This window comes from Lonchura striata, chromosome 7 (assembly GCF_050655825.1).
Source record: "Lonchura striata isolate lonStrDom1 chromosome 7, ASM5065582v1, whole genome shotgun sequence".
NCBI lineage: Eukaryota > Metazoa > Chordata > Aves > Passeriformes > Estrildidae > Lonchura > Lonchura striata.
Genome location: NC_140709.1, coordinates 18,920,290 through 18,931,658, shown reverse-complemented (window position 1 = coordinate 18,931,658; position 11,369 = coordinate 18,920,290). Strand labels below are relative to the sequence as shown.

The 11,369-nt window shown below is 36.5% G+C and overlaps 1 protein-coding gene across 4 annotated transcripts in view; it reads left to right on the top strand.

Annotated features, from left to right (window-relative positions):
* LOC110469653 (sodium channel protein type 2 subunit alpha-like) overlaps positions 1-11,369 on the top strand; it is a 159,747-nt gene that overhangs the window by 29,673 nt on the left and 118,705 nt on the right. For all 4 annotated transcript variants that reach the window (XM_085584344.1, XM_085584343.1, XM_085584342.1 and 1 more), the window contains exons 4-6: positions 1,323-1,444; positions 9,803-9,896; positions 10,189-10,337. The gene's annotated coding sequence lies outside the window, so the exon portion shown is untranslated. The remainder of the gene's footprint in view (positions 1-1,322; positions 1,445-9,802; positions 9,897-10,188; positions 10,338-11,369) is intronic.

Sequence of the window (11,369 nt, the reverse complement as noted above, 5' to 3'; positions counted from 1 at the left end):
TCAGTTTCCCACAGAGGTTATCAAGCTCTGATGCTGCTGGTTAATAGGTTGGAAACCATACAACAAAAATAGACTTGGCTAAAATGAGGTATTTACTGACTTATGTGTCAGAAAGGGAAGAAGTAATTTTTTTTCTTGACCTAGAAAACTCAGTCCTTCACCCTTAAGATCAAACTGTACAAAACACAATGCACAGGGCGATTTGTTTCTAAGTTAAAAGGTTTTAGCTTTACTGATCCTTGAAGATTTAAAAATGTTAATGATTATTTTTACAACACCCAGTTTTTGGATAATTTATAAGTGATTATATCTTTAAAGAATACTTTCATGACTCTGTGTCTGTGTGTGTCTGTGTGCCTTTCTTAAGGAGTCGCAAGTGTCATATTCCTCCATTCCCCATCCTATTGGTGTGCTTATTTAATAACACACAGTCACATAAGAGATAGCATGTGCACATGAAGGCAGAGCTTCTTTGCTTTTCTCTGCCTTCTTGACTTGAGACTTGAGCCAAAGAATAGCCAGTCTGCTATAATCCTGAACTTAGCAGAAGGTAATTTATAAATCAGGACCTAAAGAAATATGAAAAATATCAAATCTCCTTTCTGTTTGGAATGAAATTACCATTTTTAAAAAATTCAGTTAGCTAGTTGCAAAATCCAAAATCTAGTTTCTTCTTGCAACCACCACAGCTTTTTTTTGTAAAAAAAGTAAAATCACACTCCTCTAAATCCTTCTAAAAAAAAATGAGAGGAAGTGAAAAAGGAAACATGGTTGTATTTATTTCCACACACTTTATTGTTCTTTCATATATTTCATGTAGAAACATAGATACATCTATTCTACAAATAGATTTATATTACAGTACTAGCATATTGAAAGAAAAACCCAACCTGATATTTTTCTTTTTGTCAATTTTCCTGAAGTGAATGAGACTCTTCTCTGTTTATTTAATAATCACAAAACTAAATTATACCGCTCTTTAACACCAATGGTCTTTACTGAAAGACCTAAAGGCAAAACTCTGTCATATCTGTAGTGATATGGGTAGAAGTCCTGGAAATCTCAAACACTGTCAGAAGCCTTTCATTTCTAAAAAGTCTTTTGTGTTATACACTCTTTTCATTTTCTAGACTTCTACAATACCTGTTAATCTGCTGTATATATTTTCAAGTTTGTAGGGATATCTGTTACCATGTTACCATGTAATTATGGTGTTTAACAGCATTAAAAAAATTGGACCTAATCTCCTAGAGATGTGCTTTGTGGTTTTAAATAGTCCTATTTAAATACTTCTCTGTTCCAGAAATAACTGTGATCTTTAGATTGCCTTCCTTAGGAAATTCAGTCATCCTGGGAAGTGGCATTTGATGCACTGTCATGAGCTGCAGATCAAACAGAAACTTCTCTCACTGTGAGGAAAAGGGAATGATTCTACCCTTGTAAGGTGAGATCCCATTACAGATTTTTTCCTCTGCTGTCCACACCTCCAAATGAAGCACAGAATGGTAAAGCTGAATTGAAGGGAGAAGAATAAAAGCATTCTTAATTGTCTGCTAAAGAAAAATATTATCAATTTTATTTGGAACACATACAAATGTTTGACCGAAGCATAGTTGCTTAATAATTAGGCAAGTAGTGAAACAAGTTGCAGGGACCTCTAGAGAAACCATTTAACAGGTATGGTGGAGGAGGAGGTGGTGGAGGAGGAGGTCTGACATGTTGATGTGTCCCAAGTGTGAATCATTTGTGTCATTTCAAATCCAGTTTTGCATAAAGTTATACCAACAAGTGGAATGGTGTAACTAACATGTAGAATATACCTCAGAGGAGCTGAAGAACTGCAGGTGATGAACAGGGATGGAGTATGAGTCTGTGCCAATTCACTGATTAAATAGGGAGGAACAGCAGTACATTGTAGAATGTACTTTGTGTATATATATATATATATATATATATATATATATATATATATATATATACACACACAAATGCATTACATACTGTAATATTTTGGGGAACTGTTTGTGAACAAAGGAGGTTTGGGAAGCTTCATTTTTACCATTAGAACAGCTGATTTTCCTAATGTAAAACATTGCAAATGCCAGTGAGAAGTCTGACATATGCTTTCTAGAAAAGCAAAATTTAATAGATCTTCCAAACTGAAAAGCCAGGCAAGTTGAGAAAGAGTTAAATAAGAATAACTGAAGTGAGATGATGATTGTTTCTTCAGATGATTTTAAGTTACCTGTAAAGAGCTGACACATGTACTTAGAAATTAAAAGCACAGGAAAAAGCTCCTTTTAATGGGAAGAAAAGAAATAAAAATGGAGGTTTTACCAAAAGCTGTTCTTCATGATCTGCAATTAAAGTTCCTTTAGTTTGGTCTTTCCTTGTGGAATATTTTGACATTAGAAAATGTTGATGAAAACATAAGGGGGAATGCATGTGTAACAAAAAGAATGAGTTAAGGAAGAGATGAAGCCAAAATCCATCTGTATGCTTCTATCTAATCCATCTATGCTGTATGGCTGACCATACAGCACTCCCCTTAATAGCAAGCTTTTCAACAAGGGGAATTTTGGGGCCATCCTGTGTACTCATTCCCTTTCATTCATCCATAGCAAAAATAGAAATGATACAAGTGCTAACAGGGTACAAAAATGGCCTACAGTTTTCATGGGGTTTCCATTTTCCACATTATGTGGCTATGCTAAATTAATATAAATGTTTCTGAGTGTGCTAAGGGAAAAAAAAAGATGTTTCTTGTTTAGACAATTTTAATGAAGGTCTAACCTTTTACATTAAACATCAGTTGCGTTCATTTATTTTCTGGCAGCAGTTCATGTTTTCAGCAAAGGACACAATTTTATGACCATATACCAGATTATTTAAATGAATGATTTTAATGAGTTCTTTGAATAGGTTTCTCTAAGAAGTAAGCATGAAATTACTTCGTCAGTTGGGATTTTTGCACATATTTTAAGAAAAACATACATAATTACTTTGCAGAAAACATGGGTCTTAGTTGCTTTAGCATTTCCATGTCTTTGTGTGCTAATAAACTAGTTATTTCATATGAGTGAGACATCAGTATAGTAAGTTGATGTTTTAATACATTGTTTCTTCCTAAGAAATATTTTTTCCTATAGAAAAGGGGAAGTACTTTTCATTTTAACAGAATGGGATTATTTAACAGTTTATGTCTAAATAATGAAAATATACAGACGGGCCTGATACAATAGGCCTAAATTAAAAGGCTCCAAAACTAGACTCGATTATTAACTTATTAATACTCCTAAGAAAGAAATACATCCAAGTTCTACTGGGAAAACCTCAGGTGAATTCAAAGTAATTTGAATTCACCAAGTAATTTAGCTTCAAAATCACTGAACTCGGTATTTACTGACTATTTCCTCGTTTTGTGTTATTTATTAAAACATGAAGCATTAATTTCATCCAAATAAATAGGGTTGGGCAAAGTCTTAATACATTTGCAGGTGTCTGTAATGATGTCTTTCTCTTCTGAAGCATCAGAGTGTTCTTTATAGGATTGATCTAGGTCTTTAAGAAGTGGGTTTATGTTTTAGTGTGATTTAATTGACCTGATTTTCTCTATTAATTTTGTACATATACAAATAATAGCACTGCAGTGAAAATGCAACCAGAATGGTAGATTTTAGAATGTTTAATCAGCAGGATTTTGCCTCAGAATAAAATCTGTTTTTCCTATGGAATAATGTAATAAAATGGACCCAGTGTTGAAAGTCTGGTTAGTCAAAAGATAGTCCAAATAGGGTTCCAACATTTGGCAGTCTTTTCCTGAGTATAATGATAGTAAAGATACTCCTTTGTGCTTAAGGTAACGGATGTAGCTGGCATTTTGTTTAAATTTATCAGATTTCACTGTGAATTTCTATGGCTTTGACTTAGTTTTACATATTGCTGTTTCTAATTTTGTTCTAACCTTCTTGATGGCTTCTGGGTGAAACTACTACAAAAATCCAGGGAAAATGCATCATCTCATTCTTCCCTCCTCCTGCCAATGGAAATGTAGTGTGGCTGAAAGAGACTGAATCTTAAGCAGTCAGAGAGCTGAAACCTTCCCTTTTATTATATTGTGATATAAGTATATTCTTGTGTCAGTCACTACTTGATAATAGAAGTATAGTCAAGATGTGCCTTCTGAAGGCATCCTAATACAAATTTTGTTTTTCATGGTAAGTTTTTTATCTCATGATATATTTAAACACTAAAATACTTAGTAATAATTAATATTAATAAATACTACTGTTAACTCTAACCTCTTAAGTCTTTAGCATTAGCTTGATACACATAAAATGCTTAATAGATACCTTTAAATATCTTCAGTATTGTTGAAAGAAATGTCTTTAATTCTCTCAAGAGAATAATGCTGTTTAAGTCCAAAATATTCTTTCTCAATCAGTAAGGAACTCTGCATTCCAATAAGACTAAAAATAGAACCAATTTGCTCCTACAAGATTGATTGTGTTTGCAATACTGAATGATTTGCTTCAGAGAGAAAAATTTTATTTTGAGACCTTAAAAAAAATTCTAGGATCAACCAAAAAGGTCTCCCCCTTAAAAGCATTTGAGCATGCCACTTGGAAGCAGTCTATGGCTATTTTATATGGTCTTTAAAGTGCTCAATAACCCCATAAAGTTTTAACCTTTACTTTATTGGTTCCTGTTACATTGTGTGTTATATGTTTAAAGCAAATGAAAAGATTTTTTTCATTAATCACATGAATTTTTATTTTACTGTTCACATAAAAAAGCTTTATAATACCTTTTAGTACCTCAGTTTTGTGTATGAATTATATAATTGTCAGCATGTATTATTCTGAAATGCAGTTTCTGGACCAGAAAGCCATGTTTAAATCACCCTGGGTATTAAAATGAAATGGGTAAATGACTTGACTCCATGGACTGGCAGGGTCATCCTGAAGCAGAACACATTATGAAATCAAGTATTAATATGTCTTTAATTGTGAAGTGGGATATAAGTTATTAAAAGGGGATTTTTATTTATTTTTTTGTTTTTAAATTGATAGTGAACAAAAAGTGAGGAATTAAAATGTGGAAGGCATAAAATACTCCATCAGAAACCAAACCTTGCAGGGACATTTCAGTTTTCATGCAGAAGAGGTAAAAGTTGGTGAAAGATTTTCTAGCTACAATAATGTATCACCTTATCTTAAATAAGATTACTAACCTTTTCAGTATCCTTTACTTCTATGAAGCATTTTTTATGTTCCAAAAAATGTCTAGCTTCTCCCCATATAGTTCAAAGAAATCAGAGACGTTTCTCAGACAAAAATCTGATGCCAAATAAAGGCTGCAATTTCACCAGGCCTGTCATGTTAATGCCAGGGAAAGCCAATGTGTAAAATGACAGCAAGCTTCTCATCGGAAGGGAACCAGTACTATTCTAAAAATAAGCAAATGCTTCAGAAAGTTTTGGAGTGTTTGTGAATAATTTCATTTGGGAATTCTTCTCTCAGCATTAATATGAGACCCCGAGATTCGCTCAGTTGGTCAGAGTATGGTGCTAATAATGCCAAGGTTGTGTATTTGATCCCTGCTCAGGCCATTAACTTAAGAGTTGATGATCCATGTGTGTCCCTTCCAACTCAGATTATTCTGTGATTCTGTGAAGTATCTTGGTTATTTCCTCTTCTAAAAAGCACAAGCCAAACACAACTGCACACTAATTTACCTGATAGCTTGGCAATTAGCACCAGTCAGAAACCATTAAAATGAAACAGACCAATAAAATTACACAGTAAGGAAAGCTATAGATAATAATAGATAATGACAATCAGTGTTAACAGATGCAAACAGTCCACAGGACATCCATGGGAGCTGTGGCCATGGATCCCCGTTCCCAGCAGGGCACGGCAGAGGGGCAGTGTGAGCCTGGGGAAGCCACTCCGGGCCCTCTCCATTCCCACCCCGCCCAGGCACTCACCTTCCTGCCACCCAGCGCCTCAAAGTGGCTCCGCAGCTCCTCCACGGTGACAGGGATGTGCTCCACCAGCTGAGATCCACCTGGGGTCTCCTCCTTGAACACATCTGCCCTCCTGCTGTCTGATGGCATCTTCTCCAGGGCGATCCTGTCTGGCACCAGGGGTGGTGGGAGTGGCGAGTGCTGGAACATCAGGCCTGGTCTCGTAGCGCTGGCAGACTCCCACCTCTGCTTGAGGAGCTCCACGGAGCCCTTCTGCAGGGGCAAGTCTGCCAGCTCCAGCATGCCCTGCCAATGCAAAACGCACCTGGGTCAGAGGCCAGTGCACGGTGCCAGCAGAGGCCACCACAGAGAAGGTCAGGAGCCCTTGTGGGTCGCAGGACAGGCTGGGACACAGACTGGTGGCTGGGACAGAAGCCACTTCCCAAGGGAAGATGTGAGATCCAGTAAGAGCAGATCCAGTAGGAGTCAGTGAAAGGCTTCAGTGTGTTCATACAAGAGGAATATGTGAATTATAGAGTGAATTAAAGGTGCTGTTCAGACATTTCATTCTTCAGCTTGACAGCAGAATTGCTGTCTATCATGAATGGAAAGGGAGCAAGCATGCAATTAGTGAGAATTCCAAACAAAGTGGGGTTAATGAATGAGTGCCTGGTAATCAGTGTGTGCTGCATGAAAGCTGTTGTGACAGGTGACTGCTGATTTCTTTAAGACCTGATACAGCTGTCTGTGTTGTGGGTTGAGTCATAGCATTTTAAATCAGCTGGGAGAGAAGGGCTACTGCATTAGCTGAGAGACTGCTTGGGTAGCCTGGAAACATAACCCAGGGTAGTTCTCCTAATTGCACTGTAACTCTTGTCAGGTAAATTGCTAAGTGTTGATATCCAGCCTTTCTGATCTCACAAAGATCACAAAGACTTATTCTGTCTTTCTTATGATACACTTGGGAAGGAAAATTGCTGTTCTGTTATTTTGCACCAGTTGATGAATTCTGCTCCCCTTTTCCTGAAATCAGCTCCCAACAGGTTTGATTTTGTTTTCTGCACTGTAGCAAATACTCAAATGTAAGTTTTTGCATCTCATTCTAAAGGAGATTTAAGTAAAAAGAATGTGAATTTAAAATAGTAATGAGAAAGAACCGTTAACAAGAGCTGCAGTCCAACTAGTAAGTAAAATCTCAATTCATGAGTCCCTTTCTTTTGGAAAGAAATTCTTGTATGTGTGTAACATATTCTTATGTTTGATAGAGTTTAATTTAATCTGCATTGTTGGGAGTTGGACTTCAGTTTTTAAGTAATTTTTTTAACCAGAATTAATGTGGTAATATTTTACTTAGGAGTTAAAAATACATGAGGAGTGCTGGGTACTTGATGCATTCCAAGAGTAATTTTAGAAGGAGACGTCAAGGTCCACTTTTCTTGAACAATATGGAAAGGAGATTCTTCACTCACCTTTTCCATCTTCTGTACAAGCAGAAGTTGGCACAAGACTTGGTTCTCCTTTAGTTTTTTGTCAGAACTACACTGTGATTGTGGTTAACATCCTGCTAGTTTTCCTTAACTGATACCAGCTGTTTCCTAAATCCTTCCTGCAAGCTAGAGTGTCATCCTTCCTTCCCCTACCATGTGTATTTCTTACAGTGAAGATCCTAAATGGGTCTGGCTTCTGGCCCAAAATGAAGAACAGTTGTTAAATTCCCCAGTTGCAAGAATGTTCATCCTAACTCACAGCTGTAGGTTAGAAATACTCCTTATTTATGCTGCAATCTAAGGATTGACTTTAGGCTGTGGAGAAGGGTTTTCCTCATTTGCTTGGGGGTGCTTATGCAATACCCACATTCTCCTGTATTTTGCTTCATTGTTGGTGGGTGCTTTTGCTGGTTTCAGTAATTTTCAGGGTATGTGTTATGCTTCTTTCAAAAATAGTCTGGAGTGCACCTGCCTCTCCCTCACAGATCTCAAAATACTGTTAACACTTGTGGTAGCTTCTTTTACTCTTGTCTAGTGTGGTACCCGTGCCCGGTAGTGGATAAAATGAGTATCTGCCTTATTCAAGTGCACACATTGGATAAAGGGAAATCGTGTGGAAATTCAGTAATCTATAAAATTGGATTCCTACCCCAAAAGAGATTTCATTGTAATATCTGCATTTGTGTCCAGAATAAATTTGAACCTAGGCCCAAACTTGACTTTTAGCCACTTTCTAAATATGTGTTTTAGTGAAAATGTACCTCTGAAACTTGGGGAAGGAGGGGAGAACAAAACATAAAGCCCAAACCAGGTTTAGGTGTGCTCTAGAAGTCATTTGAGGTTTCCACAATTTTTATTACTGGTGTCTTTGATCTTCTAATTTCTTTCCCTACTTGTTCATAGTAGATTCAACCACTGTAGAATACTAACAATAATTTATGTCAAGTATCATATTTGAAGAATACTTGATATCTAGGATTGTAATTTATTTTCATTGTTACCTGAGCTTTTTTAGCATCTTTAGGCACTACTGAAATGTAGTGCCTTTCTGAAAATGTAGGAAGAAAATAAAGGAAATGAGAAAAGAACAGATACTGACTTTGACCTAAGTCATTATTATAATTTCATACTGGATCTGCTGGTTGTAGTTTTTTAATTTTTACTGTCCATCTGTAAAATTATCTTATTTAAATGACAGGGAGAACAGATACTTCTGATTTTATCAAGTATCAAGCTTTTGTCTTTTGTGTCTGCTATTTTTGTCTCTCAGCTTTCTATATTTGTCCTCTGGCCTAGTTATTTCTCCCCCAAACATATCTAGATTTACTATCTCACAGTGACAATAGATGTATTCCATTATCCAATTAGCTGAAATGCTGGCAAATTTGGATCTGGGTCTGTGACTTTCCTCTTCCCAGGAGGGGCATAATAGGAGCCCACCCATGAATGGGACTGGTGGCAAGGCAGAACTTATAGTCTGTTACAGTCATGTTTCCAGTCCTGTCACACCTGCTCATAACAGGTAAGACCCCATAAAAATGAGCAATGTATTTATTGTTAATGTGATAGGACAAAGGTTTCAGTCAGATTAAAATTTTGCAGGGAGCATTGTACTCCCATTTTCCTTGGTATGGAGACTCAAGTGTGCTTCTGTGGCAGAAAGTGGAAAAGTGAAGATTACAGTATGAAAAGATCATGAGCAGTCATTCTGGCAGAAATGGATGATGGAGTTTTTGTGAAGGAAGTACCTAAAATGTTATAGAAACTTCACAAGTAGATCTTTGTGAATGCTACCTATAAGCCTTTTGCATTAATGTGTCTGTTTTATGTGGCCAGTGATGGTACAGCATTCAAACACTGCAGTCACATTATAGGTTTTCTTTTTTGGTGTGTGTTTTTTCTCTGGGGTCTTTTGTATCAGTCTCCTATTAATTTAATAAGGGACTTACAGTAATTCTTTATTTCGTGTTATAAACCTGATAGATATATACTTTTCTTGAACAAAGAGCAACAGGAAGGCCTGTAGATTTTGTGGGCTCATGGATTGCAGAGATCTGGTAAATGTCCGGATTTTTTAAAATCAGAAATTGTTGATAAATCTGTCTTCACAGTTGTATATTGAATTGGTATGGTTTTTCTTGCACTGTCAATGAGACATGCCTTCCTCTACTGTTCACAGACTGTGTATTTCATTAGTAGATGAACATTTGCATTCAGGAAAAGCTGTTGAGGAAAACTATGTACGTTCTGCTCTGCATTCCTTTGGCAAAATGGCTACCTGCATCTTTATCATATTCTTGCTATCTTAAATGTTTCTTACATGTAAATTCTTTTATTTGTTCACTAGGGAAGGAGAAACTGATGCAGTTTACTTGTAGAACTATTTGTGAAGAGTGTTGCTTGTATCCCCATGGGATGATATGATCACACATATTATATTGGTAAGTCCTTTACTGACTTTAGAAAACAGTTTGTTGTCAAATAACTGGCAATTGCCACTGCATATTGAGTTGAATTTCCTTCTCAATTGACAAAAAAACCAAACAAACAAAAAAAAAAAAAAAAAAAAACCCTAACAAAACAAATCACAACACAAAAAAGACCCTCATACCAAAAACCCCAAAAATCTTTTGAGGACAAGATCTGACAAGTCCTTTTCATGATCTGCCATACTACTTCATCCAGCTCTTGTGTCTGAGACCTCCCTTTCTGTTTCACTCTGATTCCAATTAGTCTGCACTCTCAGGAATCCCTGGCATGAGGCTCCAAGGACATTTTGGGATAAATTATGAAAAACCAGCACATTGCAAATGAGGACTGTATAGCATTCATGTGCACGTTTCTGACACCGTTGCTTGAAAAACTTGCAGTTTCTGCTGCAGGTAAGCAGACCCTCCAGTATCTGTAACATTTCTCATTTACATTTCAGACAGTTCTTAACAAAAGCAACTCAGACAAGTTTATGAAGAGCTGAAACTGTTCTTCATTATTATAAAATATAAAGTACTTCCAAGTTCGTTGTCATAATTTGAGAAAATACATTATTTGGGGCTATCATTTAACATGCCAACCTTTATCCTGATACAAATATGCATCAGTAAATAATAAAATTTTAAATGTTGTTTCAACTTTATCATAGGTGCTGTTCTAGCTGGTGTAACAAGGTTCCAGTATTTTAAGGCAAATCACTCCGAAACAATAATTTCTTATACCTTACCAGCAAAATCAACACATTTTATCATCTAATAAGAGAGGACTAGAAGGTACATATTTCATATTAATGGGATTGAGGAAAGACATGCTTATTATTTTTCTTTTTATCCCATCATTCTCATTTATTACATGAGCAGTATCAGGCCCCCCAGTAGACATCCTATTTATGAAAACAAAACAAAACAAAAAAACAACCAAACTGAAAAAGCACAAACTGCATATTTGCAGTGAGTTTCTTACCGCTGTGTTCTTCTCAGTGAAGTTTTCCAGTTGTGGCTGTGCTGCACTCATTTTGAGCAGATTTAAAGAAAGACCATTTTGAACATTCTCTAATTCATTGGTCTCATTTGACTAACGAACATGAGGCTTGATGGACACACGTCTGATAGTAGTTACAGGACACCAAATCTCTTGCGTGCTTGCGTTGCCAATGTATTATTTAGTGAGGCATGGAGGTAAGGTATGCTTTCTGCCCTGCCTCTGGCTGTGCTGTGTGTGCTCACCTTACACTGCTTAGCACTGGCAAAGGCTGCAGGCAACAGCTTTTGTTTCAGTGCTCGTTGGCAGGAAACAAAGCACCTTCCAGTAAAAAATTGTTGGTTCTTAAGTACCTAGGAAGGGTTTGGAGAAAAAGTACAATTGGTAAGTTGTAAGTCAAAGGGATAATAAAGTACTATGTCAATTCATATAATTCATACCAT